This window comes from Octopus bimaculoides, chromosome 3 (genome assembly GCF_001194135.2).
Source record: "Octopus bimaculoides isolate UCB-OBI-ISO-001 chromosome 3, ASM119413v2, whole genome shotgun sequence".
Lineage (NCBI taxonomy): Eukaryota > Metazoa > Mollusca > Cephalopoda > Octopoda > Octopodidae > Octopus > Octopus bimaculoides.
In genome coordinates, this window is record NC_068983.1 from 66,740,894 (window position 1) to 66,746,426 (window position 5,533).

At 30.6% G+C, this 5,533-nt stretch overlaps 1 protein-coding gene across 5 annotated transcripts in view; it reads left to right on the plus strand.

Moving 5' to 3' along the window:
* The window catches only part of LOC106871954 (protein still life, isoform SIF type 1), a 1,491,364-nt gene that overhangs the window by 912,632 nt on the left and 573,199 nt on the right, over nt 1-5,533 (plus strand). The gene's annotated exons all lie outside the window — the stretch shown is intronic.

Here is a 5,533-nt window from a genome sequence, read left to right on the forward strand (position 1 = left end):
TATATATATATATATATATATATATATTCAGGGTGCTGCCAAAAATCCTCCCAGATTCATTATTATCGATAAACCTTTCAGTACCAAATGTATTGGTCAAAATCATCATACTAACTGAAAAAGAAACATAAAACATTAGCTATATGAAAACATCATTATCTCCTGCCTAACTTCACTTGCAGCAGGGTGTGGCAGTAAAACATATAGTGTGTGTGTGTGTGTGTGTGTCTATTAAAGCATGTAACACATGTGTGCTGTGTATGTGTGTTTGTGTATACATGTGCCTTATGTATGTGCATATATGCATATATGTGTGTGTTATAGGAAATGTTTTTGTCTTCATAATGCTTAAACAATTCCATTTTCTGATGCTGGACTGAGTCAATGCTTTCTGAATATTTTCTACCCTTATTTTCTTAATTTTCTAGTTTCTTTTTGCACTTTCTTTTTTAATTCATTTTATATCCACAATATCCCTTTTCTCATTAACTTTACTGAATATTTCCTGTCAGATTGGTTTTATGTTTAGTTTTGTTGGACAAAAGCTTTGAAAGTAGACAAATAATTTTAGACTTTCATGAATACAAAGTGCTTCTTTCATTATCGTTAATCATAGTTATGCCCAAACTCTTGCACAGTTTGCAAATAGCCATTCACCCTCATACATATTCACAGACTGATACTAAGAGAGTGCACTTTTGCAGATTTAAAATGAACATATTTCAATATAAAAATGATGCAACTGGTCATTTAAATTTAGATACATATGTTAAATTCTGATGTATTAAATATTTTTTTCCTGTATAGGTACCATTCTGTGTTTGTATACATATGCCCACACATACATCATCGTCATCATCATCATTAATATCTGTAGTAACTGTAGTTTTAGTCCACTTGCAATGGTGAGATGGATCAGGTAGTTCTGTGAAGATCTGGTAGATCTTGGGTATGTGGGAGTATTTAATGTTGAAAATGTTGTTCTGAAAACTCACTAAACTGAAAGAAATTGTTTGTTTCTATGAACATCAAAATCTTATAATAATTCTGCTTGTCATTCTATTATTTAGCCCGTCAGTAACGCTTTCATGTGATTAGAGAAAAGAGGGAAAGAAAAAGAGAGAGAAGCCTCGATGACGTGAGGTAGAGTGAATGCAATCATAATGCTTTCGTGTGATTAGCCGAAGGGAAAGAGAGGAGAAAGAAACAGGAGAGAGAAAAAGAGGATAAGGCAAAGAGTGAAACAGAATGAGAGAGAAAACAAAGAGGGAGAGAAAAAAGATGAAGTGAGAAAAAGACAGAGAGAAAAAGAAGGAGAGAAGCATCCATGACGTGAGGTAGGGGGAATGTAATATTTATTACATAGTTAAAAAAGTTAGTTGAAGGCAGTGATAATATAGAGGAGGAGAGTAAAGAATATATTTTTAGCAGAGGGATGATGTTCTGATGGTGAGGTTAAAGAAAGGCAGAGAGGGGGGTTGATGGTGGTGGAGGTTTTTGGTGGTGGTGATTGAATAGTGAAAAGTATATTTTTGATTTAAATTGAACTAAGTTCTTTATATCACCTATCACTTAATGCATGCGTATAAATACAATTCTGTGAAATATTCATGCTTATTTACGTAGCATGTATCATATGTACAGGAAATTTTGTTTTATTTTGGGGAAAATGGAAAAATAAGAGTTAATATTATTTTAAGAGTCTTGTGTATTAAATCTATAAAATTGTGCATAAAGTATATAAAGTGTATATATAAAGTGCATTAAATAATCATTGTATTCCAATTTCTTTCACTTTTCAATGAGTTGCAGATGAGTGACTATCTTTCCATACAGACACAACACAGGCTACACTTTCAGGTTTTTTTGGATAAAGTTTTCAGAAATAACCCAATAGGTTTATCATTAAATCTGTGAAATGTTCACAGGTCCTGCTAGTTAATATAAATGGAGAATTGATATAACTTCTATATTTTACAAGTATTGCACAAGGGATGCTAACTTCCCGTTTCTTTTTTATACAAAGAGATCAAATATCATTCCTGGGTATAACACAAACATCACTAAAAGGAATTATTTTATTCTGCCAATATCCAGAGTTCAACATTTTACTGGCAATCATTTCTAATGCATGTTTTTTCCATGATGGCATAGATTGGACAGTTCCATATATCAATTCTTAATTGGAGTTATCAACCTCTTCAGTGGGTCGGGACCTTTTCTCATTCATATGTTGCATTTTGGGCACATTTCTATGGCTGAATTTTAAAATTTTGATTTATAGTGTAAATATTATGATAGGTGTTTATGACTTCAGAAAAATATGTAGAAACAAAGAGAATTTTCCAAAAAGAAATCCTTGCAATACAAAATTGCTTACAATGTTTTGTATGAGTCACAGTATGAGTGAAAGTTCAGCTAAACACTATTATTAAATTTGAAGGATGAAGAATAATCAAATTTAGAAATAGTTGCTGTAAATTAAGTCAGAATAAATACACTATGTAATATTGTGCCAATTTCAAAATATTACCATGTGTTGTTTATGGTTAGTAAAGATAGTCTCTAGTAAAAGTGACTCTGTTGAAACTGCGATATTATCTATGCTTCTTCCCTAAATTTTAGGCTAAATGAAACCACTACATGATAGTCTTGACATCACACACTGATTTTACCGTTCAATTTGGTTGATTAGTTTAACTTTTCTAAGTTTTGCACAAAATACTTATTTGAGAAATAGTGTTTCAGATCTCAGCACTGAGACAGTGGCTGTCTTTTGACATGTCATCAAATATTTCTTCCTCTCTGAAAGCCTATCATTTGACTTCCCTAATTGATCTATAAGGAGTGCATATGTATATTTAGACTGACAACAACTCTTGGAAGATACTGTCTGTTGTCCTTAAATGGAACCTATAGTTTCAATTTGAAAATTAAGAAGAATGCTAAAAGTGTCAGTGGGTAAATCAGGAGAACAAGTAGAATATCTTTTGCAGATATAAGCTACTGAAAATGTCACATTGTAATTTATTGGGAATAGAAGTGTTAAAAAAGAAATTAGTAGCAAAAGAGGTAACAGAGCAGTTGGCCTAGCTGATGAGTTAAATGCAGATCAGACATGATTTTATAAAGAAAGAAAAAAATCAATAGGAAAAAAGATCATATCAATAGACTAAAATGAGTGTATGCAGTGATCAAGGGAATAGAACTCCTGATAGAAAAAAAAAATGTTTCAACATTGCAATGAAGAAAATCAAAACAAAATTTTTCTTTGAGCAGAGTATGATATCATCCACAATGCACCATATGATTTAATGAACAGATTTTAGTTTTTAATTGATTATTTTTATTTAATATAATTTACTAAATCTCTGTCATTTTTTTATTGGTGTTCTTAAAGGTCTTGTGTTTTTGTGCCTTTCACCCAAATAATGCCATAAACCCTGAAAAAAAAAATTAATTCTAAAAGAAATGCTTACATTCCAATAGGAGTAGAAATAATTGAGATTAATTATATTGCTAACCACTTTGAAATGAAGACAAATCTTGTGATGTGATATGACTATTGTTCTTAAATTTCTGTCAATTTGTAACAAAAACTAGTATTAATGGTGCACTGTGAATATATTTGCCCATACTTAATGTACAATTATATAAATACATAAAAGAAGTTGATTGATATTGAAATGTAGTCATTAATAAATGACAGATATTTAATTGAAGAAGTTATGAATGCTAATTAAGTGCTTAAGACCAAAGTGGATATTGCAGGTGTAAAGATAGAAGGGGAAGTAGTGAAAGAAGGTATGAAATGTAGTAATGGCAGAGTTGATAAGCAGGCCAAAAGTGGATAAATAGGCTAAAAATATAAGACAAAAAAATATTACAAAGGTCTGGATTACTTGAAATATGGGGTGGGGGGTGAAAATGGGAAAAAGTTACTAATTGAAAGGAAAAGGAGAAAGAATATATGCTGAAATATGCAGCTGGAGATAATAAGATTGGTTGAAAAACAGTATCAGAATAGTAGTGGAAAAACTACAAATATATTACATTGCAGATGTATTAGTGGTGCCTGTAGTAAATGTTGCAGGCTTAGTAAAAGTAGTATATGCCAAAATGTATATGATTTCTTACATTTTTATTGGCTGATTAAGAAAATTTTTACTATCATACACTATATATTTGGTTAGTGTGAGGCTGCAATCGTATATTTTTGCTAATTGAATTCATATCAGTTCACTCTTTCTTGCATTCAAGTGTGAATCAAGTAATTGTGCATATTAGATTATTTTTATTGTATTTACTATAGGAGCGATACATATGTAGATAGGCAGATAGATATATTTATTGTGTTTCTTCACAAATATCTTCAACATTGTCTCAAATAGTTAAAATATTGGAAAAGTGATTTAGTTTTATTTTCCCTTTACATAAAATCATTCTGTATTATTGACTTTATTAATATGACATTATATTACTATATGTTGCTTATTGTAATTTGTATGTGACTATACATTATACCCCTGTCTTGGAGGAATTCAATAATTTTACAAGCTAATATTGAGTTTATTTCATGAAAAAAAATTATTGATTTCAGTTTATATTCATATTTATTAGGTATGTATATATGTATTAGTTTGAATCACATCCTCACTCATTTAAAAATCTATAGCTATTTTCCTTGCAATCTGTTAAATACATCTGCAGTGTAGCATTTTTCTAGATTGTGCAGTATTTGGTTAGTTTAATTTTTTTTTTTCTGTAAACTTCAAGCTGTTTTAAGGGTTCACATCTGGCTATCATAGCTATCCTCCCAGTTGCCAGCTTCCACAGCTGTTTATAAAAGCCTTAACACTAACTTCACTAGTTTTTAATGCCAATGTCAATGTGTAAAAATATATTAGATGCTAGAGTGAATGTAATTGGGGATGTAAAGCTAAGGACAGTGAGAGAGCACAAGATCATTGCTTAGTAAATCATAATTTCAACTATATCTGGAGTTTCATCAAGATAGTAGAGAACTGTAAATTCAACCAAAACAAACAAAAATGTGTGATAACTGTTAAAAAAAGTGTTATTCATATTCATATTTATTGATAAATCAATTTAGCTGTGATAAGTTATATCAACCATGGTGAAATATAAATGTGAAGTAAGATTTTATTTTCTGCTTCAAGAAAATAATACACAGAAAAAAATGACTGCTACAGATATATTCAAAAGGAGTGATTATTATTGATATAGTCAAAAGAAGTGAATGCTACTGATATAGAGATGAACACATCATACTGCAAACCTGGTGGTGATATCTGTTCATTTGATTTTATGTCCATCTTTGTATGCTGGTGTAGGTTAAACAAATATATTATTGAGGCATTGTTTCACTGCTGGATACCCTTCTTGTTACCAACACTTACCTGTTTTCCAAGGTGCATAGATAATGAATTTTGATTGAAAACATGAGGCCTTGAAACAAAAAGTTTCAGGAGGCTTCTAAAAGTCATGTGACAGCCCTGGACATATATATATA